Source organism: Ambystoma mexicanum, chromosome 4p (assembly GCF_040938575.1).
Source record: "Ambystoma mexicanum isolate Mex_15411 chromosome 4p, UKY_AmexF1_1, whole genome shotgun sequence".
NCBI lineage: Eukaryota > Metazoa > Chordata > Amphibia > Caudata > Ambystomatidae > Ambystoma > Ambystoma mexicanum.
Genome location: NC_090927.1, coordinates 561,676,558 through 561,697,466, shown reverse-complemented (window position 1 = coordinate 561,697,466; position 20,909 = coordinate 561,676,558).

Below are 20,909 nucleotides of genomic sequence, written 5' to 3'. Positions count from 1 at the left end.
TACACTAGCAGTGTGGTACCAAATTTGCCTGTGCCCAGGGACACCTAAGAGCTGGCCTCACCCAGGACATGTCATTTTCTGTCGGAGGCATGATTCGGGCATGTCCACTTGCAGGGTCAAGCTCACCTTTGCACATTGCAGTCAAGCAGATCGCCTGCATGCATGCTGGTAGTCGTGATTTTGAATCACAATGTAAAGTCGATTTGTGTGACATGTACAGGGTGCACCAGAGGTGAACGGTAACAGGTACCCATTCTTCACCCCATACAGGCGACACCGTCTACACCCTGAAGAGGTGGCTCCTAACCCCTGTACGGAACCCACAGAACCGGCAGGAAGAGGACTACAATCGTGCACATACCCGTACCCGCGTCATGATAGAGCAGGCATTTGGCCTTTCAAAGACACAGCTCTGGTGCCTAAGCGGGCCGGGTGAGGCTCTCCTGTACGGCCATGACAAAGTGCCGAAGATAACCATGGCATGTGTAATGCAGCACAAAATGTGCATCAGACGGAATGCACCTATGCCACCTGACATTGACATGCAACCACCAGATGAGGATGATGTTGATGGGGATGAAGATGGGTGAAATGGTCTGCCAGGACATGCAAGAGGCGATGGCCAGGAGGGACACGATGTGCGTTAGCATCTGATGTATCAAATGTTATGAGATACAAGGGAGAACTATTATGGATGGAGATGGGTATTGTTGCCCTGATGTATGTGGTGAGGCCCACAAAGGACGCTGTCCCCAATAAAGTACACATACATAATGATGAAGACCAAGCCTGTGTTCCAACTTTTCAATAGTGTATTGTGATCAAAATATGAACAAACATTGCATGGCCCCAACTGTGCAAACACCCTTTCCCCCCTCCTGCCACAACACTCCCAAAAACACCCATTCCCCTCTCCGCCCACAACACTCCCAAAACACCCTTTCCTCCCTCCCCCCACAACACCCCCATGTGAGGCTTATAGTGTGTAGGTGTCCTGCTCCACATGTGCCAGCTAGTTCTTGCTGGCCCTAATTCTCATGGCCTCCTCCGCCATTGGGTGGTTGGGATGGCGTGCGCCTCATAGTGCGCAGAGAGCGGTGCCGGGGGGTTGTTTGACGGGAACTCGCAGAGGAGGAGGTGCCCGGTTGATCCTGTGGTGGGGGGGTATTGTCGCTCCATGGCGTCCGGAATACGTGTGAGGGCCTGCCTAAATTGGGCCATTTACTCACAAATCCTGTTTGTGCAGGCCTCCATGCCCTCCCTTGTCTGGCTTGCATACGACCTAAGGTCATCCCTCAGACGGGCTGCCTCTGGCCAACCAGCACAGTGATTTCAACCTGCCTCTGGCTGATGGTTGCAAGGTCATGTTGACTGTGTCCAGCTGTTGGGGTGGCTGCTGCGCCCTGGTCCATGCCTCTGGCATCAGGTGAGGACACCTGAGGGCTCCATCGCCCTTCCACAGTGTTGTTGCCTGATTCTCCATGGCTACCTGATTGTGATAATGGCCTTGGGCTTGGCTCAATATACCGTGGTGGGCTGGGGGTCTGGCTTTGATTCTGAATGTCAATTGCCTCCTCCACGTCCGAAAGCGGCGCAGTGGCTGCTGCCTCACCAGTGTAACTGGTGGCAGCAGGGTGCGGGCCCTGCATGCTGGTTTCCAAGGTCATGGGTACACTGCCGTGGGTGGAACAATTGCAGCAGCCATGGCCTCAGGCTGTGTAGAACTGGTGCTCTTGCTGCCCTTGCCCCTCTGCTGCTGATCACTCCTCCCGGTTCCCCTTGAGGTGGTGGCGGTGTCCCCTGTCTCATGTGTCCTGGGCTTTTTCTTTGCTGGGGGAGCAGGTGTCACAGTGCCCGGTTCATCAGTGTCTGTCTGTGATCCCGTAGGGGACAAAAATAGGGAATATCATCGTTTATGGTTCTACGTGCCTTATGCAGAATGTTTACGTCATGCCGCTCTATGCATTGGGGCCTCTTTGTTTTTGATTCTGGTAATGGGGATGTCGGGTGGGTCATGCATGAATGGGTCTGTGTTGCACGTGTATGTGGTGATGCGTGCATGTAGGTTTGTGGCTGGATCGATGGCCTGATTATGGACTCATATTTGGGGGGCCCCTCACACTTCACTGTGCATTGTTTGATGTATACACTCACCTCCATCTGATGAAGTGGACGCACCATGCTCCATGTCTCCGACACCCTCGATCGATTCCACACCAGTTGTCGTGGCGCAGGTCTCCTCCCACTGCCGGAGTTTTATAGGGGAATCAGCGCCACCTCCTGTGGCCATTGCCAGCTTGCGATTCACAGCCAGAATGTTTCGTACACGGACCCGTAGGTCGTCCCACCGCTTTCGGCAGTCCTTGACAGTGCGGGTGGTGGTGCCCAATGCACTGACTTTGTGGGCAACCTCTGCCCAGATGGCCTTTTTCTTGACGAGGGTCTCCCGCCGCATGTCATTTGTAAATACTACATTGGCATTTGCTGCAAGTGTCTCAGTAAGCATGATCAGCTCCTCGTCACTGAAGTTTTCTTTTCGCTGCCGATCAGCACCTTTCTTGGCGGCCTTGGCCATCTTTGCGCTATCCGGGATGATTTTGGGTTGGAGTCTTATGGAAAGAGGTCCTGGATGCAGAGGATGGCAATTGATTGTGTTTTTCAAGATGGCTGCCATGCTCCTTCCCGTTCCTGTGCGATGACGCTATTTCCGGTCCGCAATTTAACGGTCACCACTAATAGCATGTAGAGTGAGGGCGGAGGTGCTATCAGCACTTTTGGCAAAGCCGGTAAGGGACTTTTTGGGGTCTTTAGTGGCATGGCGGTAGGGTCATTACCGGCATGGCGCTATGCTCGTGTCTGCGTACTCATAATGGTACGCTATTAGCGCCCTCTTGCCAAGGCGGACACGTTAAAAGCGCCATGCCGGTAAATGTCGACTTTTACCGCACAACGTGTAATGAGGCCCAATGTTCTATTCCAATTGGCAGCAATTGTTGAAAACACTTATTTACACGGCGCGGACCAGTTGTGTTTACAAACGCTAGTCCTTCACAGAAATGCAACAAACAATCCTGAAAACACTTATAGTGGGCCTCATTACGAGTACGCCGGTCCGGAATCTGTTGTTTCCATGAAGGTGGTGACACCGTTAACACGTCTGCAAACATGCAGAAATAAGGTGCGATTACGGTTTGTCGGTCGCGCGCACCAGACCATTGTGACAACGGTGTCACTGCCGAAGCACAAATACCCACGGATACGGATGCACCCTGAAACCTGGAAGCGGTATATCCATATCCACATCCGCTGTCACGGATATGCAAATACCAAATCCGGAAACACCATCACTGCTAAAACTAGAAAGAGAGCGGCACCCATTACTTAAACCGCAATCCACTGCCATCCTCGGCAACCACAGGCCTACTTCCACTGGGACTTGCTCGCAACAACAAAGAAGATGGCATCACGCATACCAGCCACACACCAGCGGAAACCCCGCCTCAGTGAACCAGAATTAACAGTGTTGGTTGAGCACATCGTTGACAACGCCCCAATGCTGTTCAGTGCCGACCAAAGGTGCAGCACACAACAGCAGCGCAAAGATATCTGGGCAGCAACAGCACAGAAGTGCACTGCAGTTGGCTTGACTGTGCGCACAGTCAAAGATTGCCAAAAGCGATGGGACGATCTCCGGCTGCGTGTGCACAACCTAATTTCAGCACACTGCCAGTACAGCACCAGCACAGGAGGGCGATTTGCTACACCCCCGAGGCTCCAGACATGGGAGGGGAGGTGCAGTAGTGTCATGCATCTCAAAGGGATCGAGGGTGTATGCAGAGCAGAGTTCTGAGTCAGCCCACCTGGCGATGCTGGTAAGTACACACAGTGGAGAGCCATGAGTACGAATGTTGAATACCCCTCATCCAGGCCTAGGGGCACCCAACACATCCACCAATGACCCACACCACACATCACACGCACAAGTGACAGAACCCCTAGGACAGGCAGACAGTGTGCAAGTGTGTGCAAGCTGAGATCAACACACCTGAGTGCATCACCCATCAAATGTGTGTACATGCAAGTGGACCAAGTATGAGGAGTGCATTGCATGTGATCGACCCATTCACATCCTGCCAAACAACTAACAGCATGCCCTGCATTCCCCCACCGGCACATCATCCAACAGTGAAACTGCACAACAGCCTAAATCACGTGGCACTGCACGTAGCCATCATTCCCGGACATCACAGGATGTCATTACCACCACCTCTGGAACTCAACCATAGGCCCGCCAACACCGGCCATGGACACACCCATCCCTGCTGCATCCCCAGCACAGCATGTGGCTACCGGATCCACTGCTGCGTGTAGGTTTCCTAGGCCAAATGCTGCTACAGCAGCTGACAGCATGGTTGTGTTTGAAGGTGGCCTGGGTTTGGGTGGGGTCCTTTTGCAGGCTCCCAGTAGCCTATGTGGTGCAGCTTGCCTCATTTTGCACACTTGTGGCCTGATTCAGCTCAACAGCCACTGTTTAATGCCATCTCTGCGGTGCCGGTGGTACCGCCACGATGTTGAAAGTGTTTCTGCCATTTTTCGGGTGGTGTTTCTGTGTCCGTGCTACTCGTAATGTGCACAGTGTTACGCGTTGCCGGTGACTGGGGGTGCGTCAGTGAGTTGGTGCGCTGTTTCTGCCGACGGGACTTCCAGGTGCATTGTCACTGCGGGGGTCGGTTCGCGGTGATGGTGTTTCCAGATTTGCAGGTCAGAATGAGCCGGTCCAGTAAACGGTGCCAGTACGGTTTTATCGGCAACATTAAATTGGGACCAGCAGACTTGTAATGAGGCCCAGTGTCTCCGGAATAAGGCAGGAATTGGACTTCTGTGCAGGAATGCGTAATATTAATGCTTTTAAGATACAATACAGATGGAACCAAAAACAACTGCATGCTTACTACCTTCACACATGGACAGGTATCACTTGGCAAGAAAACCTTCACAACAGTAGCCATAATCTACCACACAGGCAACACAACCGCTGCAGGTCACTATACTGCATACATTTGAAAGCAATGTGCATGGTTTGAGTGCAATGATACTTCCATTACTCTAAAGCAGAGATTACAGCAAATCTTGCAAATGCCTAGTTAATATTCTTGAAACCAAAATGTACTCACTGATCTACAGAAGTAGAATAACCTACTCTCCAACACCCACCAGTACATACAGAATTGCACACAAAAAAATCACCTTCTACTCTGTGGAACTGGAACAACTTTGCATACAGCAACTAGCCAACAATCACATCAGTGTGCCTGCTGTACAATTTTTTCCCCAATGCTTACAGACAAAAAAATAAGTGTACAGAAAGTGCACTGATATTGTTTCCTACATGGTGCTTAAATCAAATAAGGGAACAACTTTCTAACAATGCCCATGCCAATGCACGAAATATGCAAATATCATTAAGTAAACCCATACTGGTGCACCAGCACTTCAGAATGTTGAAAGATGGGAAAGTGCCAACGAGAATGTAGTAACTTTTAAACATACCCTATAACATAGGAAACTGTAAACAGTTAGAGTACGCCAATTGATATCTAACTACAACCATAATAGTTCAATATTGTTTGCAACATTCAAACTGCCAAACTGAACCTTCAGCAACCACAGTGCTACAAACATATACTCAAAAACGTCCAAACTATCAACAGTTACAATACACCAACAGGTACGTAACTGCCCCACAATTCTGCAATATTGCAATACAATGACACAATACTTTGGAAACATCACCAACAACCAAACACATAAAGATATACTGCTAAAGAAAGGAAACAAGTGAACAGTTAGGATATGCCAAGAGGTATATAACTGCAACCATCCTAGCAGCACGTAGAAAATAGAAACCATTCACCATTTCAATTCCTCCTATTACAACACTGCACCTTAAACATTCCTGTAACCAGTGCAAACATTACTGAAATGGACTGTGCAGGACAACAGCAAAGGAATTGTAAAAGGTTTTTTTTAATGCAGCATGGATTTTTTTTTCACAGACCCAATGATTATGCAAAGAGATACAGGAACTCCGCCCATTGCACAATACACTTGTTTTCAGCATAGTACTTATGCAGTACTAATCATGAGGGTCCACAAAGTACAGAAATATCTGCAATGCAATGAACTGCAAACTATCAAACTACCTGCTCTAACATGTTATGTTTTCTTTTACCACTGATATTGAAACAACAGATACTCCTACATTGGACATACCATACACAGAAACTGCATGGGCTCACAACAATACAAACAGTGAGTATAAAATGATTGATGTCATACTTCTTTATCAACTCCAAATTGTAATCTGTGCACATATTTCAGAAATCCACATACCAATATCACAATGTTCAATGCACAGCTATTGTAAGAGGATTCAATTCAACACTACAGCTAAGTCAACGCCTAGTCTAGAAGACTGAATGAAAACCCTTATTGATATATCTTTATGCCCAGTTCATGAGTTCTGGATGACTATCCCGGTATAACACCCCTCTCTTAGAATCCCCCTGACCCCACTGAGCCAAGAAGTAGGTTTGTTTTGCAAATTTAAAAGATTTATTGGAAAATTAAACAATATATATAGGTATCACACCTTTAGAAATAAAATAATAATTGATAGCACACTTAGACCTATGAACAGTAATCAGCAATAAGTAATCCTACAATAGCACAGTTCTGGTGACTTATGACTGCGAAAAGGGGAATAAAATATCAGAGAATGCTTTATGGTTTCAATGAATTGCACAGAAAGAATGCAGCACAGAAATCGACTTGATAGGACTTCACTAAAAGACAATGTAATCACTTTTCTTTGAAAATTCACTCCCCCCTTAATGCAATGTAAGGAGATGAATAGAATGGGACTCAGTTCTTAGGAATGCAATCAAATAGAGTTCAGTTCAATTCCCTCCCAGCAGCTTATACAACAGATAGGAGTTTTGAAACACAGACCCAAGTGCTTTGAATATGGTGACAATGCAGTGAGAAATATGCTGAAAATGCTTTTAATTCCCTTCAGGAGGTTCAGGGTGAGTGGTATCTAGTCAATATTAGTCCAGGCTCACTCTAGCAACGATTCAGGGATGGTTCTTAAGAGGCAAACGAAATTTAGCAGTTCAGGCAAAACAGCTATCTTTTTACAAGTAAAGAAATCGAGCCAAATCGCAAATCGCGGCAAAATTCGCGGGTGCGAGAATCGTGATTACAGAGAAAGTATAAGGAGTAGGAAGTCGGTTCTAGGCTCGTTGAAAAGCTGAGATTCTAAGCATTCAGAGGAAAGTTAAACCGAGTTCCTAGCCCAGATACGGACGATTAAATAAAGGTAGTTTTTCGGATTTGAAATTTTAAAAGTTCAAAGCGACAGGTTACAGCTTGCAGCTAGAAAATGACAGGTGACAGCTTTGCAAATGACAGGTGACAGTTAGGAGGCAGTTCTGGTTAGATTAAAATAGTTTGGATTATATTATTTTAACTAAGAGATTGGTTCTGCACAGTTCTGCTAGGTACTCACAATATATTTTTGAATTAGGCTTCGCCACGGATCTGGTCAGGTTTTGGACTGGACTCCGGTTCTGGTCTCGGCAGTTCACAGTGATCTGGGTCAGCTCTCTGGTTCTGCTAACAGTGGTCTGGGTCACTCTGGATCTCTGGCCTCTGGTGGTCTAGCCTCTCTGGATTCTGGATACTGCTCTGCCTTCTAGGTACTGCTACAGGTTCTGGAGATTGATGGATTTGAAGTCTGGATCTCTGGATGTGGTATGGTCCGCAGCATGCTCCGCAGCAAATGGAATTGAATGTCTCTATCTGTCCTGACTGTCTGCTTTTATGTGTTTTGAAAGTGGGTGGAGAGGCTAGCTTTCTAGGCCCTACCCCTCTCCACTTGTCATTGGCCACTTCCTCCTCTTCCCCTTGATTGGGGGAATGAAATGAAGTGTCATCATGATGAGGTCTGTTTATGATACAGAGAACCCACCCCTGTCAACTTTACACACAATCTATATCTGATCCAAATACATACTTCCCCGATAGACAGTTGTTTGGCATTGCATACACACATCATGCATTTACTGATGGTAGCCCCTGTTCCAATTCTGTCGTTTCTAGGAGCTTGGGTTCAAAAATGGCAACATATTTCACTTTTTGGTCGGGTTACCAATATTGGATTTGTCCCCGCATTTACACAAATGTTCGCAAAGCATGTGGGCATTAGGTGGTGGAGTGTCAGATTTTTAACATACATACATTTAGAGTAATATCCTCTTTTCCGCTAAAAACCCCCCTGAACATACCACCGGGTCCTAACACGTCTTCAAATGTGCACAGAAAAATCACAAGAATAATGATATCACTTATAAAATTTCCACAAGTCCGCTCTATGAATGATCCATCTTTTTAGATTTATGTTCTGGCCCCAAAGGGGTGTGGTTTCCCCCCAGCACAAGGTTGAATTTCTGGTTTTTCCAGTTCTGCCAAGCCAGCTTGCTCTCACAGGCAGTGCTCCTCCCCTTTCCTTCCAGGAGGAAGCCACTTTTACGACCCCCCCCCAATAAAACATTTGCCTGAGTCAGGACAGGGCTTTGTTCAATTTCCTGCAGAGCCCAGGTAATTAAATCAGAGAAGTGTCATATCCCTTTTGGTGGGAACAGCAAAAGGCAGCTAGGCCTGGGAACACAGCTGTTGTGCAAGTCTCAACTCCTGTCGGGGTTAGCTGGTGGGCAAAATTCCCTCTCTTTTTAAGCCAGGCCTCAGCTAAATGTCTCTTTGGCTGCCAGTTTTCCTGTCCAAATCAAACTTCCAATTTTTACGCGTGCAGCTAGAATGCTGATTCTAAGTTTAAAACTATGATATTTAAACAATTGCAACCTATGTGACACTCAAAAGTAGGTCACTCATTTCTTTTAAACATTTAGATTTTTAGTGTCTTTCAGTCCAAATTTACATAAACTGCTGAAATCCACAGCTCAGCCAGTTTTGTTATAAACCTTCAAGTCACTTCAGAATATAACTTTACATTGTATCCACCTCTCAGTAAGTCTTTCTTTGGCCTGCTTTGGGTTAATTTATTCAGTTTTACACAAAAGTCTGGTGGTTTTAAAACGCCGGCTTTCTGATAGTGGTGAGTACTAGTAATGCAACCATTTTTGGGATTTAAGAAAATGAATTCCCCACAGTTCTAGGTTGCTTTTGGCAATCAGCATTGCCATTCCCAATGGTTTCAGGCTACTGTGTGGGTAGTCCAATGGTGGTTTTAGGCAGTGCCCTTCTGTGCCCATAACATCGGCAAAAATGGGTGGCAGCCTATTCTTCATGCATTTCCCTGTGCATTTTCTGGGAAGCTCTGGCCATCATGATGTTTTCCATGCCAGTACTGCACAGTTTTTGTGGTAGGGCTCGGATGCATGGGTAAAACATCCCACAAGCCCCCCTCTTGCGATGGCCATTCTGTTTCACTGATGGAACTCGCAAGATCTGGGATGTTTCCTCATCTTCTTCCAATAGATGGCACAGTTCAGCATCTTTTTCTCCATCCGGTCCGGTCGATCGGTTCTCCTCGCCGGTCCTGATGGGAATATTGGGCGGTACCCTGGGCCCCTTGCGTCTCTGCTCCCGGTCTCCGGATCGTCCTCCTTGGCCAGTCTCCAGGTTTTCTTTCTCCTAGGACGACAAAGGAAGAGCGGCAATACCTATTCATGCACATTTCTCCCCCACCATTGATATAGTGGGGTGGCATATATATTTTAGAACTCAACAGATATGAACATGCACATTTTTTTAAATTAAGAGACAGGAACACATAAACTTGAGAAACACAGAATTTGATAGGCTATATGTAGGATCTTTTAGGGTTGGAATTGAATTACTCTGGAGCGGTACCCTGTGGGATTACCGAGGACTCCTCCAGTTGCTGCAAAGTGTGCCTGGGATGGCAACACTTCAACTGGTTTATGTGGACCCACTTGTCTTCCCCCTCTGCCAAACCGCATTTGGGGATGCAGATCTTGTAGGCCACAGGGGAGATCTTGTCTATCATCTCAAACGGTCCCTTCCATGTAGGTAAACATTTTCGCTGTTTGGCCTGGTTCCTTTGGAAATTGTATAAATAGACCCGGTCCCCCACCTGATATTCCTTCCTGGAAGTTTTCAGGTCATAGTGGGTCTTCATACTCTCAGCTGATCTTTCTAGATTCCGCTGAGCATAGGCAAAAGCATGTTGAAGGTGTTTCCTTAAATTCTCCACATACTCATGAGTTGTGGAGGCATTTATTAGTGTCTGCTCTTGGGTCCTGTAGAGCAAATGCTGAGGAAGCACCATCTTGCGTCCAGTCATCAACTCAAATGGTGACATTTTGGTTGCAGATGAAGGGGTAGATCTGATGGCCATTAGGACCAGAGGTAATCGGATATCCCAACTTGGCCCAGAATCTGCCACAAACTTCTTTAATATGCTCACAATGGTTTGGTTGTATCTCTCCACTGCTTCAGAAGAAGCTGGCCTGTAAGCAATGTGTAGCTTCCTTTTAACCCCCAGTATCTCCCACATCTTTGTCATTACTTCACTGGTGAAGTGGCTACCCCTGTCTGACTCAATCCTTTGAGGTAGACCGAAACGGGAAAAGATGTGGTTAATCATCAGGGCAGCTGCAGTTTCTGCCTTGCAATTTGGGGCTGGGAGACATTCCACCCACTTGGTAAACAAGCATGTAACGGTCAACATGTACTTGTTTCCTCTAGTCGAGCGAATCACAGGGCCTACAAAGTCGATTTGTAAATCTGACCATGGCAGTGTCATCCCCCTCTTTTGGAGGGGTGCACGGTGCGTGAGGGATGATGGCTGAAATTGTGCACACATGAGACACCCCTTCAAGTATTGGTCAAGGTCCTGCCCCATGTGTGGCCAGTATGCAACCTCTCTTAAGATTTCCAGTGTTGTGTGAAACCCCCTATGACCGGCGGTGGCCGCATCATAGGCGTGACTTAACATCAGGCTTCGGAATGAGGTAGGAACCACCCACTGATCGTGGCCAGCTTTGGATTTCCTTACCAGCAAACCGTCTTGGATTCGGAACATTTTTGGACATTTCATCAACACTCTTAGGTCCTCTTTCCCAAAGTAATCGGTATCCGTCAGGGGAAAGTTCTCAGGGTCCTCAAGGTGCTGGTAAAATTTACCAATTATTGGATCCCCCTTCTGAGCGGTAATCAAATCAGCATCAGGGGTCTCCTTACTCCATTGTGCAATTGAAAGGTCATTGTGAGCATTTGTCTGGGATCTAGTGATAGCAGTGACCTGGATTTCCCCCAACAGGGACTCAATCTCAATTAGATCCCCTTGGATGGCCCCGGTTTTGGCCAGCTGATCAGCTAAGTCATTTCCAGTTTTGTCTGGTCCCTCTATTTTGGAATGACCCTTGATCTTCTTCCAGTAGGTGGTCATCCCATTCGATGTGACCAGATCATCAATGTTTTGGATCAACTTCCCATGTTTCAAGGGTTTGTTCTTAGCACATAACATGCCTCTGGTTTTCCAATTAACCAGGTGCTCCACGAACCCGTTCCGTACATAATCCGAATCTGTGATTATGACCAGTTCGTGGAGTTGATGCTGGACAGCAGTGAGGATGGGCTGATGCACAGCCATCAATTCTGCCACCTGACTGCTTTGGGGACCAATTTTGTATCCAGCGGAGGGTTCTGGGGACTCATTCACCCATGCATTCCCTACGCCGGCCACCAGTTCTTTCTCCCCGTTGTTGTCAACATGGTAAGAGCATCCATCCACATAGACAGTGGGCATTCACTCACACTTGTCCTCTTCAAAGACTTTGTGTGGGGAATTAAGGTATGCCTCCGTGTTGTCCTTGATTTTTAGACTTTCGTCCTCGAGACAGTTTTCTCTGGCACAATCATGCAAGTCGGCCAGACCTTGCGCGAGGGGACTCTTCTTGTTTTGGCCATATCGGACCTCCACAGGAAAGCCTTGCATTGACAGAATCCAGGAAGTAATTCGGGAATTACTCACATTTCTGGCCCGGATTCTGTCACTTTGGAGATATTGCAGAGGCTGGTGTGGAGTCTCCACTATGATGTGATCCCCCTGGATAAACGGGCGGTAATTCTTCAATGCCCACACCGTTGCCAGGAATGCTTTCTCACAATCGTTGAATTTTTTCTCCACAGAGGATAAAGTTTTGCTCGCATAGGAGATTACTTTATTGACCTTGTCATGCTTTTGGTATAATACTGCCGTCAAGCACGTATTAGAGAACCCTGTCTCCAGGAAGAACTCCTTGTTTCTGACAGGGTAAGCTAGGCAGGGCGCTTGTGAGAGGCTTCTTTTGAGTTGTCTTACTGCCTCGGCTTGTTCTGGACCCCATTCCCACTTGACCCCCCCCCTTCAGGAGATGAATCAGGGGTCTGGTGATCTCTGCGTAGCCCTCAATGAACTTTCTGCTGTAATTAGTCATTCCAAGGAGGCTCCTTAGTTCCCGCAGAGTTGTGGGGTCTTTCAGTTTCTGAAGTGCTTCCACTTTCTTTTCCTGGGGACAGAGACCCTGAGGAGTAATCTCATGCCCCAAGAAATTAACACGGGTTCTACACCTCTGTGCTTTCTGAAAGGAAAGTTTTGCTCCGGCGGCCCTCAACTGGGTCAGAACATAACGGATCTCTGCTATGTGTTCCTCCACAGATGAACTTTTGATGAGGACATCATCTACATAAGCCAGGTTACCCCTTGCACCCAGGTCGGGCATGGCCTTGTGTAGGAAAATGTTGAATTAATTGCCGGAGTTGAGGTATCCGAAGGGAGTCCTGGTCCATGTGTACTGCTGGCCCCCAAAGGTAAAATATATTTCAATCTTAGGGCACCTGGCTAGGTCCCGATTTACCCAGGTGGGTATGCGTAGTATAAACAAAATAATCGGGATGGGGAGATCCAAAACAACGATACAGAAGTGCTAAGTGTGTGGGTTTATTATGTATTCACACAGGACGTGGTAGATAACTTCACAATTTAATTTACATTACTTCCGATAAGCACGAAAGTTAAGTTGAAGAAGACGGACAGGGTTGGTTTATGCAGTAGTGACACAGGTGGGTGTAGGCCTCTGAAGTATAGAGGTCGGCACTACACTGGGATACATGTTGCCTCATAAATCGAGGGGGTATAGGAACCCGCAGTTACACAAAACACGAAATGCACACAACAATCTTTGAATTTTAACGGGTGCAAGTAATGATACAGTTGTGATAGGAAGTTCGACACAGGGAGTGACACAGGGTGTGTTTCGGCCAAAGAAAGTGGCTTGGTTGTAGCCGTCTTTGTGCTGGCCTTCGTCAGGAAAAAGGGGCACCAGTAGTGGTGCTGTCCGTGCTGTCTGCCGTGCAGGGAATCAGGTGGGTGCTGTCAGGGAAGCCGCGAAAAGTGCGGAACGTCCGGTGCTGGGATTAGCACTTGGTGAAAGGCTTTAGTTTCCTAGGGGCTGGCGTGGTACAAAGTCTCACGAAGCCGGAGTTGGGCGTAATTGGACCCAAGTTGTTGTCTGGGTGGTACGCTGCCGTGCTGGACATGGACTGCTAGGAGCCGGATGAGTGCTAATCCCAGCACCGGACGTTCCGCACTTTTCGCGGCTTCCCTGACAGCACCCACCTGATTCCCTGCACGGCAGACAGCACGGACAGCACCACTACTGGTGCCCCTTTTTCCTGACGAAGGCCAGCACAAAGACGGCTACAACCAAGCCACTTTCTTTGGCCGAAACACACCCTGTGTCACTCCCTGTGTCGAACTTCCTATCACAACTGTATCATTACTTGCACCCGTTAAAATTCAAAGATTGTTGTGTGCATTTTGTGTTTTGTGTAACTGCGGGTTCCTATACCCCCTCGATTTATGAGGCAACATGTATCCCAGTGTAGTGCCGACCTCTATACTTCAGAGGCCTACACCCACCTGTGTCACTACTGCATAAACCAACCCTGTCCGTCTTCTTCAACTTAACTTTCGTGCTTATCGGAAGTAATGTAAATTAAATTGTGAAGTTATCTACCACGTCCTGTGTGAATACATAATAAACCCACACACTTAGCACTTCTGTATCGTTGTTTTGGATCTCCCCATCCCGATTATTTTGTTTATACTCCCCAAAGGTAAAAGCCAGCTTGTATTGGTCCTCCCTACTGACAGGCACAGTCCAGTATCCATTGGTCAGGTCTATTGCAGTGAATACCTGTGACCCCTGGATCTGGGCCAGCCCTTGGTCAATGTAGGGCAGAGGCCATCGGGAAGTATGGACCCGTTTGTTGAGCTCCCTAAGGTCAGCACAGAGTCTCCACTGGCCGTTTGGCTTCAATATTCCCAGCACCGGATTATTGAAGCTGCTGTGTATTGGACGAATTATTCCCCGGGACTCAAGGTTCTTAATTATTTCAGTAAGGGACTCCATGGATGCGAGAGGCAAAAGATATTGCTTCACAAACACTGGAGTCATGCCAGGGTCCGTGGGGATTGTTGTTGTGTGGATGTCGGTGCGACCACAGTCATATGAGTCTACCGCAAAGAGATCTTGGAAATCCAAGAAAACTTGTTTCAACTTTTGCTTTTGTTCCAGAGTCACACAGGCATCAGCTAGGTTGACTCTCTCTTCCACCATCTGCCTGAAGCCTGGAAAGACTTCTGGTTTGGCTATTTCAGCGGCCTCCTCCAGCTGGGTGGAGAAGTCCCTGGTCAGAGTGCTGATTTGGACTGGAGGCTTCAGGTGGGAAAGGCAACCTTCATGGACCTGGAAAATCACCTCATCCCTCCTGAAGTCACAAGTCACATCTTCCTTACCATAAGGGCAAGAAGTGTACACCAGGAAGTTCCCCCCATGCCGGGTAAAAATCCTGTCTGGTGTTGTATTGTCCTCACTGTCACTGTCAAAACAGTCCTTGGGGATTGGTCCTAACAATTCATTTCCTAGATCAATGGAAAAATGTTGGTCATCAATCGCCATTCCAATAATGGTGCCTGCGGCTAGAGTAATACTCTTTAAGTCGCTGTTATCCACCTCTATTAGAATGGTGTCATGTTCTATGTTGACTAATGGAGTTGGGTTTACCCCCAACCCATGCTGTTGGAGAGAAGCGTTTAGATGTATGTAAGCATCAGGGTTTTTCAAATGTTGTCCTCTTTTAGCTTTCACTTCCAGGGAGAATTGTCGGGTCCTTTCTGGGATGGTGACTTCCTCTTTGATCTGAATTTCAACTGCATAAGGTAGCAATTGAGCTGACCTAAATGCTTTTTCTGGATCATCAAAGCCCATGGGATTATCCGCTAATCGGGACCAAGATTTGAAGTTTATTAGGTCCAAACTAATGGCAAAGCGATTGAGAATGTCACTGCCTAAGTAAAAAGCGGCAGTGACGTCTCGCACGACCCAACAATTGTGGACTATGCTCTTGTTGCCAATGGAGATTTTGAGCATACACCTGCTTGGCAGGAGATGTTTGGAATTAGGTGCTTCCAGGTCCATTTCCCATTTGTCTATCAGTTTGAATGTGGGAATGGCTGGATCTTTTGGGAGTTGGCGGAACATGGCTTCGCTGATGAAGCTCTTACCGTTGTTCACACACACTCGAGCGAGAACAGAGTCCTTCCCATGATTTAACTGAACAGGGATGAACAACTGCTCTCCAATTTGCTGAATATCAGCCAGGCTCTGAGCTGATTTCACCTCTTTCTGGACTATAGGAGTGGGAGTTTCTGATTGTGGATTAGTAAAGAATTTCAGGGTGTTTCCTTCCATTGCGGAATACCACCTTAAACTGGAAGGAAGGTTGATTTTCAGAAATAGAGAGGACCCCCCATCACCAGTCTGTTGTCCTACTGCTATTACTGTCACGTCGGGAGTTTGGTTGTTCTGGAAGTGAAATTCTACTTGGTCAGATTTTTGTTCAACCATGTGGCAGGTGCCGTTTAAACTAACATGGTTGACACTCTGTTTTAATTTTATTGGTCGGGTAGTGTGGGTCCAGAGGACCTTGTTTACACAATCTATTAGGGGTGACAACCTTCTCAGGAGGTCATTCCCTTGTAAACAAGGGGTGCCCTCTGGAGTCACTACTATGACCGGGTGTTTCAACTTGTGTTGCCCAATTTTAATGTCCAAGTCTGCAGTCCCCTCAACGGGAATTTCCTTCCCGTCAAAGTTCTGCAGTTGTCCAGGAAGAGAGATGAGAGGATTACGGTAATTCTCCCCCCTTCTGGCATTTAGTTCCTCAAAGGCCCTTTTGGACAGAAGGGTAGCTTGGGATCCAGTGTCCACCAGTGCCAAAATTGAACCCTGCCCCTGTACTTGTACCGGGGCATAGTACCTTCCCTCCTTCTCCTCAAGGGGGCACAGATAATGCACATTTTTGGACAACTGGTGGGCTAACTTTCTGGTTGTGTACATTGCTAGCGAAGAGATTTGGGCAGAATTCTGTGGAGAACCATGGGAATCTGAAAGAAAAAGTTGGCAACTGGAGATCAGAGCCATTGTGGGTTCCCCTGGTTCCGGTTCTGGGCCGCCCCCCCCTTCTTGGAGGCAGTCACCAGGATGGGTTTGAACCAGGGGATTTCGGTATTGTGGGTTCTGGGATGAGATGATGGGCGGCGGTAGCTCAGTCTCCATATCTCCCCAGTCTGAATTGACATCCCTTGGGACCCATTTTTCTTTGGGAGGAGTTCCCCCATCTCTGAAGGAGAAGATCCTTTTCCCAGGATCTTCTGAGGATCCCTCTCCCTCAAATTGGAAGACCTGTACCTCCTCCACAAAGTGGGTCTGTTTGGGTCCTTTGTTTCTCCTACCCCCCCTCTGCTCCTTGGGAGGCAGGCTTTCAGGGGTAGGAGATTTTGTTTCCGGTTCCTGGTTTTCTAGGAGCTGTTTACAAGTTGGGAAGGAAGCTTCCACCAAGGCTTTACACCCCCCTTCCCCTTGTGCCTCCTCCCTGGGAACCGGTGTGTTATCGGGGTGCTGCCCCCGTCGTTGTTCTGGAGCACCAGGTCCAGAGTTTGGGGCATTCTGCGGTGGCATGCTAATCTGAGGGTTCTGTTGAGCCCTCAGTATGTGACCCAGATCTCGTGCCATATTTTGGACCTGGCGCTCAAGTTGTGAAACCCGCTCAGGCTGAAACGGGGCTCTATTTTCTCCCCTGGGCTGATCCCGGGAAGGGTAGCTATCCCTTCTCTGGTAGTACCCCTGGTTGGGAAGATTTTGGTACCCCTCCACCCTTGGCCTCCGCTCTCCCGGATTAGGTTGTCTGGGCTCAGGGAATTGGGGAAAGAAGGGTGGAGGATTTTGGGGCTGGAAATTGGGCGAATACCTGGGGAAAAAGTTCTGCCCAGGATTTGGAGAATTTCTGCCCTCGTGGGGAAAGTTAGGAGGGAAGTTTCCCGGGTCAGGTGCTTGGCTGGACCCCCCCCTTGGGCTGGAGGAGTCCACACATAACCCAGGATTGGTCGGTTTCCCTTGTAGCGGGGACTTACATAGTCAGTGGAGCGGGGGACCCCATTTGTGGGACTACCTCCTCGACTCCCTGTCTGTGACTGGCCCGAGGGCCTTCTGGGCTGTGAATTATTAGGTGCGGGTAGGTTTTAAGGCCCCCCCATCTCCAAATCCAAAACGGGGGTGACCTTCACCTCTGCCACCTTGGCAGCAGCAGGGGTGCTGTTGGTTTTGGGATTTTTCTGGGTATTGTTTTTATTTTCTATGGGCTTCCGCACCTCATAGATCCGGGTAGCCTGTTCAATGACCCAGTCTAAAGATCTTTTCTCATGAAAATCTCTCACGAGCTGGGTCATTATATATTTGGGCAAGGCATGAAAAAACGTATTGACAAATTCTCTACTGTCTGTGCGCACCCTTCTGATGGTCTGCGCAAAGGCACGTTTCAGTTCTTGCACGAATTCTTGTGAGGCCTGATCCTCCCCACATTGCAAATTGTAGGCTGCCTTGCGAGCCTCTTGGGGATTTCTGTGAAGAGAAAAATGTTTTAATATGGCCGCCCTATAGGTGGACCACCTTGAATGATTTTGGTCCTCCAGCCCCGCAAAGAAACTGGAGTACTCTGGGGAGAATGTCCACTTTACATATTGGATACAGCTTTGGCTGTCCTTCAAATGAAAAGTCTCCATCATTTGCTCATAGAGCTCCAAGTGTTCCCAAACAGAGTACTTGGCGTTCTTATGATAAGGCGTGATGACACTCCTGATTGCCTTAATCTGTTTCAATGGGTCCTTAAGCAAGGCCCTTTTTGCCTTATTGGCCTTTTTGATTCGGGTAACCCTGGTCCATTCATCCTCTGACTCAGAGGCACTGCTCCCAGAGGTTCCTGTCTGATCTTCCAGGTTTTCCCGGATTCTGCGAGCCTGGGAATGGCTGGCAGAATGTGGGGACCTGGTCTCCGGTGTCCTGCGCCGTTCAGAGGAGTCTTCAGATTCCTCTTTGCTGCCAGGATTTGATGGGTACCCCCCCCCCCCCACTGACCTAACTGGGCAGAGGTTTTCAGGATGCCCTTAATGGGCCTACTCTCCTGGGGTTCCCCACTAAATTGCACTGTGCTTGGGTGCCCATACCCGGATGCCCGCCCATCCATTCCTGGGAGGTACTGGCCTATGAGCCCCATGCTTCTGGCTGGATAGTAATCTGCCATCCCTGTGGCCCGGTGCTCATGTGCGCCAGGGGACATGGGGGTGGCAGAGTCCAGGGACTGAGAGAGATAAAGGCCTCTGGTACTAGGGCTCCTGAGGTTATGCTCAGGAGTTTCCCTTTCCCAGCAAACCTGGTCTCTATCCGCCCCTGCTCCCTGTTGCAATGCAAGAGCCTGCACCTTCAGTTCCTCAGTTAAGGCCTTACTAGACTCTATCAGTCTCTCCTGCATCGCTACCTGTTGTTGGAGCCTATCATTGTGCTGGCAGAGAGCCTCATTCTCTCTCTGCGTTTCCGGATTGGTCCTGGAGCACTGGGCCAGTTTTTGCTGCAGGAGGGTTACCTCCTGAGCTGTGTCCCTATTGGCCTGCTCCTTTCTTGCCAGAGCCTCCTCCACCCTCCTGGTGTGCTCTAGCAAGTCCTGGTGTTCTTTTTGGAGGTCACCTAGTCCCTGGTGGGCCAGGTGATTTTCTTCCATTTTTCTTTTTAAGTGGCAGACTTCCTGGCCTAAGGTGTCCCTTTCCTGACCAAGAGCTTGAATTTGTGATGCCAGGTCGTCCCTTTGCCTTTGGAAGGCACCAGCTTTCTGGCGCTCCTGATCAAACTCTGCCTGGGTATCCAGGTCTTTCAGGATCAGTTTATTGCTCTCCTCTTTCTCTCTGTCTAGTTGGATTTGCAGGGTGGCTACCTGCTCTGTGCATGCCCTGTTGAAATTGATCTGTTGCTCCAACTTTTTCTGGCTCTGCAGGAGGGAGTCCAAACTGCCTTGGCGTTCCTTCTGCAAAGCCAGAATTCTGGTATCCTGGTCAGCCTTTTCCTGTTGCAGTATATCCATGTCCTCTTTTATTTTAATGATATACTGCCTACTATCATTTTCTGACTCCTGGCTCCTCTGCAGCCTCTGCTCAGAAGAGTCCAGATCAGATTGGGCCTTCTCTAACGCTATCTGTCGCTTATTCGCCAGATCTTGGCTTCCAGTACATTTATCCTGCAATCCTGCATGTCTCCCATATATAGGTACAGGTATGCCGCTATCCTAACCATCTTGTCTTGTTCAACCTTAGCTTTAGGAGCCATGTATAGTTCACTCAGGACCACATGTAAGGGACCCTGATCTCTCCATATATCTGACCCTGTTTCAGTGACCTGTTGCGTGATGGCCTGCAACCAGACCATGCGGTCCTGGTGAGTCCACTCACCTCTCACAAATAACTTATGTAAGAAGGGCTCTCTGGTTATTTTCATGTCTACTAAGGTCGTCATTCTAGAGATTGGTCTCTGTCCTGACTTACAGAAGTTTGTATTTTATTTTTGCAAAACAGACCTTTTCCTTAGAGCGTTCCTTTGAGGAGTGCTTTACAGCCTAACACAGCGTGGTGATCCGACCGGATATGTGTATCTGGTCAGCTGGCACGCTGTATTAATCTGCACAAGTGATAGATCTAACCCAAACGTCCGGCTCGAGCCCCCAATTTGTAAGAGGATTCAATTCAACACTACAGCTAAGTCAACGCCTAGTCTAGAATACTGAATGAAAACCCTTATTGATATATCTTTATGCCCAGTTCATGAGTTCTGGATGACTATCCCTATATAACACCCCTCTCTTAGAATCCCCCTGACCCCACTGAGCCAAGAAGTAGGTTTGTTTTGCAAATTTAAAAGATTTATTGGAAAATTAAACAATATATATAGGTATCACACCTTTAGAAATAAATTAATATTTGATAGCACACTTAGACCTATGAACAGTAATCAGCAATAAGTAATCCTACAATAGCACAGTTCTGGTGACTTATGACTAACCCAAACATCCGGCTCGAGCCCCCAATTTGTAAGAGGATTCAATTCAACACTACAGCTAAGTCAACGCCTAGTCTAGAATACTGAATGAAAACCCTTATTGATATATCTTTATGCCCAGTTCATGAGTTCTGGATGACTATCCCTGTATAACACCCCTCTCTTAGAATCCCCCTGACCCCACTAAGCCAAGAAGTAGGTTTGTTTTGCAAATTTAAAAGATTTATTGGAAAATTAAACAATATATATATAGGTATCACACCTTTAGAAATAAATTAATAATTGATAGCACACTTAGACCTATGAACAGTAATCAGCAATAAGTAATCCTACAATATCACAGTTCTGGTGACTTATGACTACAAACAGGGGAATAAAGTA